Below are 19,601 nucleotides of genomic sequence, written 5' to 3'. Positions count from 1 at the left end.
ATCTCACAATAGTGTTATTATTGTGATAACGCCTAACTATCTAAGAATTTACTGAGCAGTTTGTTGCTGGTTGAGACTTCTGTGTTAGAGTTTTCACTTATTGAGCTTAGGGGGCTCCAAAGCTTCTTTCTAATCTAATTTGCTATGTTCCTTCTGCCCTGTCAGTATTGTGGGATTTGGAGGTGCTGAACAGCTGCATACAGCACTCCAGGTGTTGTAGAACTGGAACAATTCTTGGACTTGGTGTCTCTTCTGAGATCAGCCATGAGGCAGTGAAGCTGGGCCATTTATAGGCAGAAGTTGCAGGGTGTGAGTGAGGGCTTCTGGCGGTACCAGGTAGAGGAGGAGGCTGACAACTCCCAGAGTAGAAATGCTTCAAACCTGGGTCCTTAAAGGTGGAGAGTAATGCCTCCCTCATGATACACCATTCACTAAACAACTAATGAGAAAAAGGGTGGAGCTCAGATCCCACCTCTCTCGGGAATCATGATTGTCATTCCTATACTTTCACAGAGGAAATCAGAGACAGAGACTTTATTTTATTTTTATGGTTATTCATGTACTTCATTTTTTGTTCTTTTTTTAATTGAATAACCATGAGATACAGTTACAAACATTTCATGTTTCAGTTTCATTCATACAATGATCGAACACCCATCCCTGCACCAGTGCACATTCTCCACTAACAATGTCCCCTGTATACCCCCCCCCATTTCCATCCCTACCCCGGCCTCTATGGCAGACAATTTCCCCCATACTCTCCCTCTACTTTGGGGCATTATGGTTTGCAGTATAGATACTGAGAAGCTATCACATTTGGTCCTTTATCTACTATCAGCACACATCATCCATCCCCAACAATTCCTCCAGCCTTCATTGTCTTACTGATCCCTTCCCTATTCCAGCTGCCTTCTCCCCCAGCTCATGAGATAGGCTTCCAACTATGGAGTGATATTCCTGGTCCTTGTGTCTACTGTCCTTGGGTGTCAGTCTCATATTATGTTATTTTATATTCCACAAATGAGACAGAGACATTAAACCACTGGTCCAATATCACTGACGGGTAAATAAACTGCACCAAGTTGCAAGTTGAGGAAACCTGTTTCCTAAATCTTTGTTTTGAGCCTGAAGTTCAAAGAGATATTCTAAGAAGCAATCACGCTGACAAATATCAATCCATGAGTATGAAACTATTTGAAAAGGGTAGTCCTGAAATCTACATTGTTCAGAAATTTGAATGAATAGCATACTTAACTTTTAAGTGATTGGCATTGCAATTTTCAAAGAGCTTTATGAACTTGAAGCCCTTAACTACACCAAAAGATCTAATTTAACTGGTATGCAGTTAAGTATTACATCACAGACTCCCTAATCAGAGGCTCTTAGAACACAATCTGCCTCTCCCAAAGTATTTGCTTCTTGTATGAGATTAACTCTCACTGACTTCCAGAGAAGGGTGTAGCTACAGAAAACTGTAAGGTGTCCCTGGGGCTGTTCATTAGAACCCAGTATGTTTTCATCAGGTCTGTTACCTACACAAGAAAGTAGACTAGAAAGAATAAAATCCTCAGGTATAATATTAATATTATAATTTATTTGGCAGGAATCAGAAGACCTGAGGATATTGGCATTGTTTATTTCACACTAAAAAAAAATCTCTCAATCAGTACATCAACAGCTACAGTGTAAGCTACCCACTGACACCAAAAAAAAAAGTCCTAATTCTTGCTAAGAACTGATAAAGCATCAGTTGAAATGAATCTCATAGATAAAAACTACCTGTGTTTGAAGTTTTCAGTGGGAAAAGTTCAAGTTAGCTAAGAGACAGGGAAGTTGAAAAGAGTGATTTTGTTTTTAGTGACCTAAAATTTACCTCCAAGTTTATCTTTTGGTTTTCTTTCTTTTGAAAGGGCTTCTTTCATCCAGAGAATACAAAAGAAATAAATATGGAACATAGAATATGAAAGTTTATCTTTTATATATTTTGAAAGGGTTCCTTTCACCCATAGAATATGGAATAAAGACAAGAAGAGTTATCAAAAATGCCCTTTTAAGTCATGAAATTTGTATATAAGTGGATCTACATGGAAAGTATCATGTTAAGTGAAATGAGTCAGAAAGAGAGGGACAGATATAGAAAGACTGCACTCATCTGTGGAATATAAAATAACAGAGTGGGAGACTAACACCCAAGAGTTGTAGAGATAAGGATTAGGATGTCTGCCCCACAGCTTGGAAACTGGCTTCACATGCTGGGGGAAAAGGCAGCTCAGATAGAGAAGGGAACACCAAGTAGAGGATGCTGGAAGGACGCATTCAGGTTGGAAGATTCGAGCTGAAAGTGGACTATAGACCAAACATGATGGCCACTCAATACCTCTATTGCAAACTACAACACACAAAAGGAGAGAGAACAAAGGGGAATGCCCTGCCTCAGAGGCAGGGTGGGGGTGGTGAGAGGGATACTGGGGTCATTGGTGGAGGTGAATGGGCACTGGTGGAGGGATGGGTAAACAATCACTGTATGAGTAAAATGCAAACACAAAAGTTCATAAGTTTGTAACTGTACATCACAGTGATTCTCTAATAAAAAATTAAAAAATAAAAAAAAATTTAAAAAGGGAAAAAAAAGAAAGAAAATGCCCTTCTAAAAATTTCCTAAAATGGATTGGAAACTGTAAACTAAAAGAAAAGAAAAAGATTACTAACCTTAAAACAGTCAAGAGCAAACATCTACTATCAAACATTATCAAAAAGCCAGCCCTTCCTGCATCCTCATCCTTGCACATTATTCAGGTATTTCCCATCCTCACCTTTCTAGATAGTCTACTGGGTTTGAGTTTCCAAGTCCTTCCTACTCAATAGAACCCCGCCTATCTCTCCATCTGTTCTCTCCCCGCCCCCCCCCTGTCTTATCTTTGTCCATTCTGCACTTCTTCCAAATGCCATACTCTTCAGCGTTCCCTCCCCATTATTCCACCTAAGCAGTCCACCCCGCCCCTGACCCCAGTTCAGCATCTGCAAAAACTTCCAAGACCTGTAGGATGTTCCTGCTTTCTATTGCCCACCAAAGAGACCCAAGCCTCTCTGTATTTCTGCCTCGGCACAGTTCACACTGTTGGCTTCCAACTGTCCGCTTAGGTAACTGTCCAGATTGTCTGCTAAAAAAAAAAAAAATCTCAAGAAAATGTTTATTAGAGAGTGGTGCAGAGTTTGGGAAAAGGATCATCAGAGCATGTATTAAAATCTGTTAGTAATGTCCTTGAGCACTAACAAAACCATGAAAGATAGAGTTGTCAGCCCCTACTTCATCTTGGGAACGTCCACGCCCACACTTCATGTGCTCTTAGAAGCAGCCATCCTAAAACTCCTATCTCTTCACGATATGAGCACAGGGCTCATGCCAGGCTGATGATACCTCTGCCCTTCACAAATGGGAATTCTGAACCAAGTAACTGAAAGACTCCTTGAAGTGGAGTTATTTCGAAGCCCCCTCCACAAAGAGGTGTTCATCTGTTCCTGCTACCAAGTACCAAGCTAGCATAGCTCCTCTCCCTCAGAGACCCAAGCCTCTCTCCAAAAGCCTCTCTCTCTTTCCTTGTTTTGCTTGAGTCAACTAAAGGCTACTTCCATCTCTTACCAAAAGACAAACATAAAGACGCTTTAGCTTGGAGAAACCACATGTCAGTATTTAAATTCTGGTTTACTTTCCAGAAAGGAGGGTAAAATCACCTTCTAGGCATGAAGGTGGGAGGAAAGGGGCGCTCCTAAACAGTGCTCAGGGGATTCAAGGGCCCCTCCTCCAGTGATTCTCGGTCATGTGGGCCATGGGTTGAATGGAAGGACCTGAGGATATGGAACTGGTTGGCCCCTGCGGTGCCAGGAAGAGTAGGACCAGTCCAGCGGATGCCTGGAATTAAACCTGGTAGGGTGTAGGCTGAGCTACCTCACAGCCCTTAGGCATTTTAAAAAGCTTTTAGAAACAATTATTATTACTAAGTACACATCATCATCATGATCATCATCATCCTGTTGATCGTCAAATTTCTCGAGCGGTCTCAGTAATGTCTCCATTCATCCTAGCCCTGAGATTTTAGAAGCCTCTCTCTACTCGTCCTTCCCAATGATGCCGCATTGGAGGCTCGTTCAGGGTCAGGGGAATGAGACCCAGCTTGTTACTGGTTTTTGCATATTAATACACCATGAGAACCTTGTGAGGCTCTCCCACGTGGGCAGGAAGTTTGCCAGCTTCTCCTCCGGTAGTTTGCCAGCTTCTCCCAGAGGGAGAAGTAGGCTATAAGATATCTCTCAGCTGCAAAGCGGCAGCGCGCTTCCTTTTAAATCTCTGGAGCTTGCTTTTAAATCTCTGGATGCTGGCCGTTGATGGGATTCCACGGTGCCCCGGGGCAGTCCCTGGGCAGTCCTGGGGCAGTACACATAAAGGAAAATATTTCAAATAAAAGGTAAAATGATTAGATATCTGACTTCTAATTTTCACAACCAAAAGGACAGTCAATACAGCTATTATCTATGTGATTGCCTAAGCAGGCAATAGATAAATCAACAATTTAATTCTTTCTAAAAGGAAACAGGCTAGGATAGATTTACTCAAAATTACAAAACTAGTCATCCCACTATGCATTCATCTCACTACAAAGCCAGTGCTCTGCTCATTGTGACACACTGTGACACACATTTTATTACAATCCACCCCCAAACGGCTCCATCACCTCACCCATATCTCTGGCTGCTTGTTATTTAAGTTTTCTGAGATCAGCAAAAATTCCTCCTACTGCCTCTATCCTGGATCCCCCAGTGGCTAACAAGCTGGCATATGAGTATAAGGATTGTTTCAGCCGGGAGGAGAAAAGAAGGCTCCGAAGGACTGAGACAATCCACAAACTAGCTCATCATATTTGAATAAAAAGACAGTTTCATTATACAAGACTCAACATTTAAAAAATACCACTTGAATAGAATGCTTTCTCAATGATGAGAATATAATACCACTGAACTAGATACTTTCAAAATGGCTAAGAGGGGACGGGGGCAGATCTCTGAAGGATGGAGTGTATGCTTTGTGTGAACAAAGCCCTGTTCACAGGCACTGTATGGTCTCCCAAGCACCTTTGGGTATAGACCGGTGGCCCCCAAGCACCACTGGGCCCAAAGAGCACTGCTGGACCCAGGTAGCACAAGCTCTTGGGCATGAACAGTGAACCATCAGGCCAGGCACCACCAGGCTACGTATTCCCAGGAGCAATTCCCGGGCTCCCGAGCACAATTGGGATGTCCCCACAAATGGTTAAGAAATTCAACTCCATAAATTTTTACTAACATTTAAAAACACACATGTATTACTTTATTTACAAAAGCAAATGCCAATTTCATATCACATTTACTTGGTGAGTTCCACTAATGAATATGAAGCAGGCTGTCTTCTGCCCCTGTCCCAAAGGACATGAGATGATTTTTATCTCCCAGAAAATGGTATCAAGGTTTTAGTTGCAAATAGGTCTTGGTTTGGAAAGGTCATTTCCACTGCAGCTTAGAATCTGTGTAACCTTGTCAAACCAACATCAGGAACTGGAGGTCATTCAGCACATTTCATAAATATGAATAACTGCCACACCTCAAACTCATGTCTGCTAAGAATGGTTCAGGCAAAAAACGGTATCTTAAGTGCCAAATATAAATCGGTAAGACAATATGGTAAACACCATTTCCAAAGAAATGAGTTTTTCTTATGTTGCAGAGTTCATTAATGAATACTAATTTGTTCTACATACATGTAGAATTGGGGCTGGAGTGATAGCACAGCAGCAGGCCAACCCGGGTTCGCTGCCCCTCTCGGAGAGCCCGGCAAGCTACCGAGAGTATCTCGCCCGCACGGCAGAGCCTGGCAAGCTGCCTGTGAGGTATTCGATATGCCAAAAACAGTAACAACAAGTCTCAAAATGGAGACATTACTGGTGCCCGCTCAAGCAAATCGATGAGCAACGGGATGACAGTGACAGTGACATGTAGAATTATATTACACATCTTCAGATGCAAGAAATCCCTGACTGCTGTTCTCAATGAGTGTCATACTCCAGCAGGGAGATACAAAAGGGAACACAGTCAATACAGAGAGTGAGCTTGCTTGGTGTGGAAAGAATGCAAGGCTTTACACCTTGGGGGTTCCAAGAATAAAAAGAGCCCCAAAAGGCAGAATCAATCGTTAGAGATAAAAATTAATTACTAATTTTAAGATAACAAAACACTTAAAAGAAAAAAAATCTAGGGAATGAGATATTGATACAGAGCTTTAAAAAGCTCCATTATATGGTTCAGATTGACAAAATAGGGCTGTTAAAGGCACTGAGCTTCAGTTTTAGTGATGATATGGGTGAATGGTAGAGCCATACATCCAAAACACAGACTCAACAAAACAGAAAATATAAAATCTAAGTTGCAACCTCAGAAACCTTACAACGTGTCTGTCAAGTTGAAAGGAGGAGGTGGGGTGAGAGCTGATGTGTGGAAGGCATATGAGAAGAGTGGTGGTGGGATTGGTGTTGAAATATTATATGCCTAAACCTCAGCTATCAATAACTTTTTAAATAGGAAGAAAATAAAGCTGTTAAGGCACTTGCCATGCAAATGGTTGATGCCGGTTTGGTCCCCAGCACTGACAAAAGTAACTCTTGGGCACAGAGCCAGGAGTAAGCCCTGAGCATCACTATCTATCACTCTATATCGATATCTATATATAATGATAGATATCATCACTATCTATCCCCCGAACAAAACAACAATAGAAAGCTCCAATATATTTCGAGGACTCTACAAGGCCGTGTGCACGTGAAGATCTATGTGCAGACACAGACTACAGTAAAAAGTTACAAAGGTCTCTAACCTCCAGATGAACCCCCAGGCACTGAGCAAGCAAGCAAGCAAATAAAAACTGAGGCAAAGACATAAATTGCCTGCCAGAGCATTGAAAACATATTCCAACATAAACAGAGAGCCTTTGGAAAAGACTGAGAGAATTAGTGATTTGAGGCATTAAGATAATTTTTTGTTCAAAAAAGTCGAATATTAGGTCAAACCAAAGAGAAGTGCAAGGACCACAATGAGAAGGAATAAAGAATTTAAATGCTCAGTTCAGAAAAATCATTAAACATACAGAAACAACTGTAAATAAAGGTAAGTGGGGGATTTTATTTTTAGGGTAGACACTATATTATCTAAGCTCCCAGCTTCCAACAAAGACTTATGAGAAATATAAGGAAATAGAAAAATATGACAAATATCCAAGAATAAAATGACAAATTAAAAACTGTCCCTAAAGAGGAATGTATATATGTATATAAATAGATACATATATAAATAGGGTTTACTAGACAAGGATTTTAAATTAACCATTATAAATGTGATCAAAGAACTAAAATACTATCTAGAGAATAAATTATGTATCATCAAAAATATCAAGATATAAAAATCATGAAAAATAACTGAATAGAAATTCTTTTTTTAATTTTTTAATTTTTTTATTAGTTTATTTTTAATTAGAGAGTCATCGTGAGGGTACAGTTACAGATCCATACATCTTTGTGCTCATGTTTCCCCCATACAAAGTTCGATAACCCATCCCTTCACCAGTGCCCATTCTCCCCACCAGTAAACCCAACATCCCTCCCCTCCTCCCCCTGAATAGAAATTCTTGAAGAGGACTATAACTGCAAGAGTATATCTGAACTGGTTGAAAAGAACCAGGAAACCTGAAGATAGATTCTAAGATGGCCTGAAACTGAAACAATATGAGGTAAAGGGAAAAAAAGAGAGAGATAAAAGAAAGAATGAGGAAAACATCAGAAGTTTTCAGCACACCAGAAAAAAAAGAAGTGGAAAAGAAGACAGAAGGATAAGTGACTTAATAGTGGTAGCTATCATCTCAAACGTGATAAAAAGCATTAATCTGGAGAAGTCCAATGAACCCTAGGTAGGATGAATTTTAAAACATGCACACCTAGATATATCCTAGAAAAACTGTCAAAAATCAAAAAGAGGCAGAATGCTGAAATCAGTAAGAGAAAATTATTCATAACATGTAAGAGACCTTTAAATAGGTCACTAGCTAACTTATAGAACACTAAGGAAGGCAGATGGGGGGTGACATGTTCAGAGAGGATAAAAGGAAAACTGCAAATGACTATCAACCAAGAATTATGTATCCAGAAAAATTATACCTCAAAAATAAATAAGTTTTAATAATTAAGGCATTCCAGATAAATGGGAAGATTTGCATCCTGCAGTTCAGCCTTATAAGGAATACTAATGACGTTTCTCAGCTAGATCTGTCTAAAAGGAAGAAATTAGCAAACAAAGTGGGAACAGAAGAAACCTTTTAAACCTGAATTAACTATTTTTTAAAAAAGAAATAAACAACCTTATAGATAACAGCATACTTAATGCCAAAAGAATGGATATTTTACCCTCAAATATCATTAAAACAAGACTGTCACTCCTATCACATTTATTCTAAACTGTACTGGAGGTTCTAGCCTGGACAATTAGGCTGCTGAAAGAAATGAAAAGCTTCTAGAGTGAAAAGGGAAAGTCAAAAATTATTCCAATTCAGAAAAAGCATCAGCTCACATGTAGAAAATTCTAAGGACTATGCATCAATACAAAAACAATTAGAACAAAAATGATTAAACCCCACAATCAATAAACTAGCAGGGTACAAGGTCAACAGCCAAAAATCAATCATATTTCTATATGTTAAAAATGAACAGTCCAAAAATTAAGTGGATAATTCTACATAAAACATTATCAAAAGGATAAAATATTTAGAAACAAGTTCAATACAAAATTCAAGACATGTACGCCAAACACTACAGGACATTGTTGAATAAACTACCTTATAATAAATGGGAACACAGGGACAAAGTGACAGTACAGCAAGTATGTGCTTGTCTTGCATGTGGTTGACCTGGGTTTGATCCCCAGACCCCCATAAGGTCCCCTGAGCTCTGGCAGGAGTGATCTCTGAACACAGCCAGGAACATAGCCGGGTGTTTGCCCCAAACCAAAAATAAATAAATAAATGGAAAGACACCTAATGTTTATAGATTAGAACACTCGGATCCAATGAGATTTTTATTAAAATCCCAGCAGCATTTTCTTCAAGAATTTACGAGCTGATTCATAAATTCATTTGGAAATGTAATGTGTAAGAATATGCAAAACTGATCTCGATATAAAAACTGAAGTTGTAGGACCCACTTCGTATTTTAAAACATTGCTACAAAGCTAATGAAAGCTGGCATACAGAAAGAAATACCGATCACCAGAACAGAAATGAAAGTTCATGAATAATTCCTTAAATTTATGGTCAACTGTCAAGACAATTCACAGAGATAATTAATTGGCTATTCAACAAACAGTCCTGGGTATCTGTGTGCAGAAGGATGAAGTTGGAAAAATATCAGAGGGTCCCACTCATCTGTGATACACAGAGAAATGAAATAAAGGAATAGACAATATTGAGTGATGACAAACCGCTGGCCTTGTGTTACAAGCCTGATATTTCCAGGCAAGTGGTAGATGGGGGTGACAGAAGGTGGACATAACATAGGGGCACTGGAAGGGCGAGAAGGGCACCTGTACAGGGACGAGGGGGAAAGAGAGTGGGAGTCCAACCCATTGTGGCCTAAGGACTACACTGCCTCTGAGAAGACCATCATCAATGTCTAGAGACAATTTCAGTGGTGACAAATGGCGGTTTGCTGTTGGCCGTTTGCAGATAGAGGCCAATGGTTGCAGCTGAAGGTCCTATGATACACAGCCTCCATAATGAATGATCTGTCCAAACTGCCAATAGGCCCAAGGTTTAAAAAACCTACACCGATAGCTTCAGGGCACTCTGGACTCTTGTTCTGTGCCTCTCAGCACCCCAAAGCAAACCAGTAGAGCTCCCAGGGGACAAGGGGTGGGGTGTCTTCCCCGCTGTCACAGTGCAGGGAAGCAGGAGGGCCTGGAATCGCTGTCAAGGCGGTGAACTGACTCACACAAGTCATGATGGTTAACTTTTTTGTGTCAACATGGGTGAAGGGCAGCCCAGATAACTGGTCAAACATTCTGGGTGTGCCTTCCAAAGTTTCTGGATGACTCGAACTAAATAAAGCTGATTCCCCTCCCTGACAAGGGTGGGTCTTATCCAATATCACCCAACAGAACCAAAAGCTGTACTCTCCACCGTAACAGAGATCATTCTTTTCACCTCACCGTTCAAATGGGATACTGGAGTTTTCCAGTTCCTGTACACTCTACCTGAAATCTGCGTTCTTCCTGGATCTCCAGTCGGCTGGTCTTCAAAGTGGAGCTATCCCATCAGTTCCCTCGCTTCTCAGATCTTCAGTCAGGGCTTGAATAGAATGACACCCGAGTCAGCTCTCTTGAGTCTGCACTTGCCAACCCATGGCACCAATCTTGGAATTTGTCAGGCTACACATGAGCAAATGTCTTATGACACACCTTTTATATACACATGCACATGTTTACACATCCTGTGGGCTGTTTTTCTAGAGAATTCTAATACAGATAGCATACACACGATTGGCAGATGACCTGAAACAGAAACCTTGATTCCACTGTTATGGTTTTATCCATAAAAACTGAATTTGGAAAATAAAAATTCCAGGGCCTATATAGTAAAGCTCAGTATATTTCTCTGCCACCTTGACCTTCAAGCAGTGTCTGCGATCCTTTATTTTTGTTTTCAGATTTTCCACACATAGATGAAGCCCTGTGTGAAGCTCTGCTTGTCTTTTGGGTTTGTTCTCTGCCTCCTATCCTTTGGGTATTTTCACATTAGATCTCTGTACAGAGGACAGCCAGCTAATGAACACTCCATAAAAGTATACAGCTCTTCAGCCCACTGAGATTTTCCTCTTCAGTTTCAACCGAATAATGATGCTCTTTGCTCCTGCTACTATATGAAACTGTGGTATATTTCTATGTCTGTAATAAAAGTACATCTAGATAAGAGTTGGCAGCTGGTGTGTCTGAAACTAAACCACATAATTTTAGCTGGGAACATAAGATCATGAAAGAATATACATCAACACCTCGCTAATTCAGGCTTCTGGCAACTCTGAATTTGTGATCAAACATGGTAGTCTAAAATTTGCCATTATATTTCTTCTCAAAATATAGGATTAAGGAATCTAAGAGTATGTGGGGGAAAAAAAGGAAAGAATATTTACCTTCCAAAGAGAGCAAATTATTATCAGGTACTTACTTGGAAGTATCAATTTATATGTAAACACCACAATTACTGTGTAAGCCAAGTGCAATAAGCAAATAACAGCTGCAGAGCCTGGGTGTTTAGTATGCAACTCTCAGAGTGCTTTCCTTATCACAGTTCTGGGACAAGTCCCATTTATTCACACCTTCCCTGAGGAGAATTCAGAACAGAGGACATACAGGATAATTAGACAGTGTGGTACGGGCTACCTGTGGAATGAGCTACCAGTCACAGTGCCCGATAGAAGAAGAGGCAGGAGATGCATATGGGTTTCCAGGAGTGAGCAAAACCTGGGTCAAGCCCCTAAGGAGGGCTAGCCAGCCAGGGATCCATACTCACAGAAGAGTAGAGAGAGGCATCCCGTGGGAATGGGCAAATCACTCCATAGGTCTGCAGTAGAATTGCTGATGGAATCTATAAATTCTTATTGACAAGGTTAGACATCCACTGGGGCCCTGGAAGCCTTCCGGGGTCCTGTGGACTTCCCTGGATCATTCAGGGAGCAGTGGGAGAGGGGAAGTGACTGGGGAGAGATGAACTGGACAGAGACAGGTAGATGGAAGTCATTTGGCTGGTCCATGCGAAAGATCGCCAGGGTATGTGGAAGAGAGAAAATAGGACTTTAACACTCCTGTTCACTCTAATGAGAACTCTTTCCTCCAAGAAAAAGTTCACACAGGTTCAATGTTCAACTCCATAACAGAGCTGCTCCTGGCCTCCCCTCTTTCTAATATAACACCTGGCAGTCCGACAATGCACTAGGAGTCCTTCTCAACAAGGCTCTGCCAAGGGGGATTCTCGGGACCTGGATCAAATTCAGTAAGGCATCTCCTGGGTCACTGGCCATGAAGGGGCTGCGCAACTGTAAATCCTGATTCCACCAATGCTTTTTCATCATCATCTCTCCACCAACCTTGTTCTCAGCAACCTTCACAGCAGGCCTCAACAGCTCCAGCAAAACCGAGAGCCACCCAGCACTCCCTCCCTTCCTGTGGTTACACACGTGGCTTCCTGGAGAAGGTTGCAGGTTCTGCCAAATTAGTTTTTCCCACCATGCCTCAAGCTTCCCATATTTCAAGGCAGAATATTCTCCCTGACCCACTGTCAGAAGCACACTCACACTGTTTGAGGTCTTACTCCAAGGAATAGAGTCGGAACACACCTGATTTCTTTCATCTCTTTTCCTCCTCCCCATCTTTACCCTCTTCCTCCTCCTCCTCCTCCTCCTCCCCCACCCCACACTTCTTGGGCAAAAAGAAAAGACTTTCTTCACTTCCCCCCACCACCATCACCACCATCATGCTTGAACCTTCTGAGATTTACAGTTCAGTCTCAATCGGGAAGAGTCATTCGTCCTTTCTACACTGCCAGAGAAATTTTCATCTGAGACAAATGGCACAGAGATGCTGCAGGGGAAAACCAGCACCAGGATCTTCCAGGAGCAAAATGCTTTAGCTTCTGCCCTAAAAAAGTCTTCTCTCCAACCTAAGGGACAAGAAACCCTTTCAAGGCTATCAAGGGAACCAGCATGATGTGCCTTTTGCCTCTGCTGAGCCCCTCCCCACTTCTACATCCAGGCTTCAGGCACCAGAGAGAACATCTCACCAGCTGACCCTGGCACAATTTTTCACGTTAGCTATCTACTGAAGTCTTAGTTGTTTTGGTGGCTTAACCGTTAGATTCAAAATAAATACTAAATACAGAGAGGTTTTATTAATTTTTAGCCAACATCTGAGCATGCACACATCTTGGGCAAATTTCATCCCTTCTCCCAGCATCCTTTGAAACTGAAATATGGGGGTCTACTTCTAGATCAAGTGTCCAGTGTGATTGTAGAAAGAGGGTGACATAACGTGAAACAGTGATTTTTAGATTCTTTTGTCCTTTTCTTCTTGTACTCCAACTCTTGTTTTCTCTACCAGAACAGAGGGCCCCTCGAAGCTATTCCACAGAAACAAAATTCTTCCTGAAATTCACAGAACTGAAAAAAGCAAATACTTAGAAATGATTGATTTCCTTCTCTGAAAATCATTCTCAGGCATGTTTGATTCAGAAACCTATGCATCCTCCAGCACCATGGACCTACAAATCCAAACTTTCTCCTGCCAACTTAAGAGTGATTTACAATAAATGAAAATGGTTAAAATTCATGGGGACTCCCTCCTTCTTGAGGGAGCTCAAGAAAGCTTTAGCAACACTTTTAGGAAAGAGACAGTATTATTGAAAAAACAACAATTTTCATAAAATTGCCTTTAAGAACAAGCAAAAGTGTTGCCCACCCAGAGAACCCTTTCAGCTTCTGTGCTAGTTGAAAGCCCTGTTAGCATTTTCAATATTTTGAAGGAAAATTTTCTAAATGAGCCACACATTTCCACTTTGCAGTACATCCTTCCCAAGCACAGAACTTTCATTTCATCTACATGGTCTGGAGTCATTCTGAACTGTCTCATTTTGCTGTGAACTTCAACAATTTAAATCTGAATTCAGTTTTTGAGTCTGTTCATGCAGATTCTATGAGGCTGGAAGTAAGTTTTTTTCCTTTGAGAGTTTCTGCATAACATACCTACCTACTACTCTAGAGCATCTAGTTCAGTGAGTCTGCCTGTGGCAAAGCCCCTGAATTTAGAAAATCAAGGTGACAATTTTCCCAGGAGGTCCCCTGACCTTTAGTTCAACTCAGTAACTTATACACTGATTGTGTTAACTGGTCAGATAATTGATTTGAAAGAAAATTATTTTTTATATAAAAGAAATCTCTTAGATGAAGGAGATAGCTCAAAGGGGTGGGACCATGTGCCTTTAATGTGTGGGGACTCAAGTTCAATCTCCTGTAGTGCTGATGATCCCTGCATGACAGGTATGAGTGCTAACTTCTAATCCTGCTCCTGAGTACTCCCCAGAAAGGATTTCAGGCCCCCAAACACCACTTCAAACCTAAAAGCAATTATCAACCAATCAATTAAAAAGTAATGCTTATCAAACTTTACCAGGTCCCACTGTGAGTGTTTCTGTGAAGAAAATGCTCTTTGGTGACAAATGAGAAAACCTAAATTGTCCACCAAGTGACTAAAACTGTCATCCTGTTGCTCATAGATTTGTTCGAGTGGACACCAGTAATATCTCTCATTGAGAAACTTATTGTTACTGTTTTTGGCATATCCAATATGCACAGGGTAGCTTGCCAGTCTCTGCCATGCAGGCTCCATACTCTCGGTAGCTTGCCGGGCTCTCCGAGAGGGGCGGAGGAATCGAACTCGGGTCGGCTATCGCTCCAGCCCAAGTGACTAAAACATTGTATATAATTCTGAAACTCAGAGACATGACATAAATAGAAAAGTTGACCCCAGTTACAACCTTCAAGATGCTAAAGAAAGACACAAAAAGAAAGGTAACACTAAAGAGTGGAAATGAAATGTATAGTAAACTCCCCAATGATGGTGTCACATAAAATAGAGTCACTTAAAAATTTGGGGAGAATTTGACCCAGCAATACCACTGCTGGGAATATATCCCAGAGAGGCAAAAAAGTATAATCGAAATGGCATCTGCACATCTATGTTCATCGCAGCACTGTTTACAATAGCCGGAATCTGGAAAAAACCCGAATGCCCTAGAACGGATGACTGGTTGAGGAAACTTTGGTACATCTATACAATGGAATACTATGCAGCTGTTAGAAAAAAGGAGGTCACAAATTTTTTATTTAAGTGGATCGGCATGAAAAGTTTCATGCTAAGTGAAATGAGTCAGAAAGAGAGAGACAGACATAGAAAGATTGCACTCATCTATGACATATAGAATAACAGAGTGGGAGACTAACACCCAAGAATTGTAGAAACAACTACCAGGAGGTTGACTCCATGGCTAGGAGGCTGGCCTCACATTCTGGGGAAAGGACAACTCAGAGAAGGGATCACCAACTATAATGTAGTCGAAGGCCATGTGGGAGAAGGGAGTTGCGGGCTGAATGAGGGCTAGAGACTGAGCACAGTGGCCACTCAACACCTTTATTGCAAACCACAATAGCTAATTAGAGGGAGAGAACAGAAGGGAATGCCCTGCCACAGTGACAGGGTGGGGTGGGGGGGAGATGGGATTGGGGAGGATGGGAGGGATGCTGAGTTTACTGGTGGTGGAATATGGGCACTGGTGAAGGGATGGGTTCCCGAACTTTGTATGGGGGAAGCATAAGCACAGATGTGTATAAATCCGTAACTGTACCCTCATGGTGATTCATTAATTAAAAATAAATAAATTTATTTAAAAAAAAAGGCACACTGAAATCTTTTCCAGGCTTTGGGGCACTAAGATAATGCATTCACACAGACACACACCCCATTACAGGACTAATGATGAGCTGAAAGTGGAAAGGAAATTTAAAGAAGGGGTGCCTCAGAAAGGGATTAATCAACAACTCCAAGCAATAGCATGCTGTGCTTATGTTTTGGGCCAATATTGACTTTGGAGAATTAAACAAGTGACTAAACACTAAAAAAAAAAAAAATTTGGGGAAACCTGAGAAGTAGTACAGCAAGTGGGGCACTCACTTCATCCATAACTCAGCCAGGTTGGATTCCCAGCACCCCAGATAGTCTCCCGAGCCCTGCCAGAGGTAAGCCTAAGCATAATCATATATGGCCCCAAGTTAAAATAAATAGATAAGTAAATAAAACAAAAACTATGACAGTTTCCACGCTTAAAAAAAAAAGTCAAATTGCAGAGACCAGATAGATACTACAGGGGTTACGGCACTTGCCTTGCATGCAGCAAAAAACTTTTTGATCCCTATATGGCCCCCTAAGCACTGCCAGGAGTGATTCCTGAACACCAAGTCAGGAGCAAGCTCCAAGCACCTCTGGGTGTGCCCAAATCCCCACCCCAAAGTAAACTTCCAGCTCCCACTGTTATTCCAAGCCAAATGCTCCCATCTGCCCCAGAGTGTCTTGTTCAGACCTAGAAAAAGGCAGAGCTGAGATACCTCTCCAGTGAAAGCCTCATTCCCAACCGTTGAATTCTGTCTGCTGTTTCTCTGATGGGTGAGTCCAAGTCACTGTCTTACTGTTGTTACTATAATCATTATCATCGTATAGTCTTTCTGGTTAAAAAAACAATAAAAAGTGGCTAAAACTGGTAATGTGACTTGTGGTAGAGTGCTTGCCTCATAGGCATAAAGTTCTGAGTTTTACTCTTGGCACCTGACCTTCTCTAAAAACAAAACTAAACAAACAAACTCAAGTATACACACACACAGACACACACATATGTATATATTTCAAATGAGTATATATATGTATTATATATATATGTATATATATATATTTGCTAGGCACGCCAAGTAGTTCATGTGAACATGATACTCTCAGCAGTTTACTATGTAAACTATGTAGTGGTCAATCATGAGGTGGGATCATAGCAAATACAGGCCAGTTTGGGGGGCAGGGGACAGGGAAAGGGAAGGGTTAAGCACTTCTGTCCCTTGGGTCATGTATGAACAAACTGATCCAGTGATATACAAAGTGTCCTGAACAGAGATGTCACATAGGAAGTCTAAGTAATTCTAGAAGAGACATCACAAAAACTTCCAAAGGTGTCACCAGCCACTGTCAGGAGAGAGAGGTATATAAGAGATCAGGTTCAGGCACTTCCAGTCATCATGTGTCTGGGCAGGAGACTCAGGCTCTGAGGGCACCTGCTGCTTTATCTCCTCTCCCTGAGTTCACATGTATTTCCTCCTGGGAAGTGCCTGATGACTAACATATAGAGAGAAAAATCCCTCATGCCTGATTTATGCCTGATTCTTTGAGATGCTCATTGACACCAAGTAGAAGTGGACAGCTGTTGCGTTACAGCTCCACATGGGAGTGGGGCTGAAAGTCCAGTCTCTGGCAAGTAAGGCTGGCTCCGCTGGCAAGCAAAACCCATCCTTAAGCAGTTCTATGCGAAACCTCATTTACATAAAGCAGCTTTACACTTTCTGCACTTAGAAAACCAAGACTTTGGGGGGTTGAGAGCCAGACTGTAGATGGAGAGAGATATATATGAGAAATATATTCTGATCATTTCATGAGCAAATACATATTTCCCATTAATCACACTATTGATCAGCAGAACACTCAATGTACTGCCATCCTCCCTCACGATCATATTGTGACTGACCAAGGAATTCATTTTACGGCAAAAGTCTATTCCACGTCCATGGAACTCTCTAATCTCACAAACGTTTCACATCACTTGATAAACAGCGGAATGACCTATTGATGACTTGTTCCATCAGTCTTCTACCTCAGGAACAGGTGATTTCCATAAGATCTTGTGGTTTCTTTAATGATCTACCTTTGAGCACACTGAATAGGCTTTTTCCATTTTTCATTCTGAAGCTTCAAAATTTTTCTAAGCTTCGGCTTTAAGAAAAATTGTTTGACGCTTCATCTTTGTGAAAGCTGGAGTGTATGGAAAGTTAACAGGGTTGGATAGTGCATTTTCAAAAGGAAAATAATTTCAAATAGAAAAAAAAAGCTTACAATAAAATATTGCAGTCAGCTGGGTCTTTTCAAACTGTGATTGAATACAAAGCTACATAAGCAATCACCATATCAAGAGGTTTAATAATATAATAGTCTACTATGATACAGATAATAGTCTACTGGATAGATAACAAGGAGGTGAATAAAGTTGCTTTAGGCAATTAAATGAAAATCTCCAACTCAGCACCACGCAGGGGGAGAATTGTTTAATGATCTTTAACACTAGCCTGATCCATGGTGGGTTTCACAAGCCTGGCCGTTCTTCAGTAATACATCTTCCATCAGCAGGAGGCTCCGTGACACATAGTTTAATTAAAGTTAGCTACTTCAAGGATAATTAAAGGTGTGCTGCAGAATTCTACAGACAAGATTACAGAACTCTTAAACACAAGCAAACCAAAATAGCTGCACCTTTTACTTTAAAATGACTCTAACTTGAAAGGGGCTACAGAAGCTGGAAAGATAGCTCTGTCTGGAGGACTAATGCCAATGGTTATGTAGATCAAATTGGATAGAAGCAAAAACAAACCAAATTTTCTTCATTCTTTTCTCAAGAATCCAAAGACAGCAATCCAAAAGCATAAAGTAAACATTCTAAAACGGGGCTCGCTTGTGGACCTGCTGTCACCTCTACCCATTATTTCTAAATTCAACAAACACAACTTGAAGGCCCATTGGTACCTGGAGCATTGCCAGAAAAAAGAAAACTCAGAAATAAAGTGCACAGCCCGTGGGGCCACACAGACTGAGCAGTGCATGTTTTTCACTCACAGGACCCCATATGTGTGGGACCCCAGTTCAATGGCTGGCACAGCAAGCCCCCAAGAGTGTGACTGTGGTGGGCCCCAGCAACACAGAGCCTGAGCAGCACCACACCCTCAGGCCCAAGCATTGAACTTTCTGATATGGTTGGTCAAGGATCATTGGAAGTGGTCCTTGGGCCCCCTGGGAGTACCCCCCACCAACATATGCAGACCTACACTGAATTTCCACAGAGAACGGTCGAGATAACACTCTACAAGGTGTACCTCTATCTGACATCTTTTCTGTACCGCCTCTTTGCCATATTTCTAATGGAGCCTCAATTCTATAAATGCAGTTGTTAAGAGGAACAAACTCATCAGAAGGAGCCCCTCCTCAGCTCTCTGCCCCCTTGATGTTTCAAGTTTTTTCCTTTAAAGTTTTTGTTTGTTAAAAAACCCATGTAAGAAAATTTAAAAGCTATGATAACCAATGGTTATAAAAGGAAACCAATCACCAGATAACCTCAAACACAACCACTGCTAGCACATCACTGTCACTGTCACTGTCATCCCGTTGCTCGTCAACTTGCTTGAGCGGGCATCAGTAACATCTCCGTCGTGAAACTTGTTACTATTTTTGGCATATTGAGTACATCACAGGTAGCTTGCCAGGCTCTGCCCTGCAGGCAAGATACTCTCAGTAGCTTGCCAGGCTCTCTGAGAGGGGCAGAGAAATCGAACCCGATTACCTGATTGGGTTTGGATCTGTGTAGACAAATATGTATGCTGAATTTATCACATGACAAACACTAAAAAATAGAAATGGAGTGGAATGCTTTTGGACAGTAGAAAAGAAAATGTAGAATAGTTGAAGCATCTAAATTAATACAAAAGCAACTATGCAGAGTAGCCAAGTATATAAATGGTGAGACAAAGAGAGGAAACAAATGGTAAAATAATCCAAAGAGAATAATAGCAGCACTGTAAATGAACATAACTTTAACAATCCTAATATAACCTATCCAGTGAGGTTAAAAAAAA

The 19,601-nt window shown here is 41.2% G+C and overlaps 1 protein-coding gene across 3 annotated transcripts in view; it reads right to left on the bottom strand.

The window, feature by feature from the left end:
• Positions 1-19,601, bottom strand: part of MYRIP (myosin VIIA and Rab interacting protein) — a 345,140-nt gene that overhangs the window by 312,005 nt on the left and 13,534 nt on the right. The window contains exon 2 of one of the 3 annotated variants that reach the window (XM_055135103.1): positions 10,318-10,411. The exons of the other annotated variants lie outside the window; for them this stretch is intronic. The gene's annotated coding sequence lies outside the window, so the exon portion shown is untranslated. The remainder of the gene's footprint in view (positions 1-10,317; positions 10,412-19,601) is intronic. 3 annotated transcript variants of the gene reach the window in all.

This window comes from Sorex araneus, chromosome 4 (assembly GCF_027595985.1).
Source record: "Sorex araneus isolate mSorAra2 chromosome 4, mSorAra2.pri, whole genome shotgun sequence".
NCBI classification, from domain to species: domain Eukaryota; kingdom Metazoa; phylum Chordata; class Mammalia; order Eulipotyphla; family Soricidae; genus Sorex; species Sorex araneus.
Note: the sequence above shows the minus strand (reverse complement) of the source record. Positions and strands in the feature narration are given on the sequence as shown.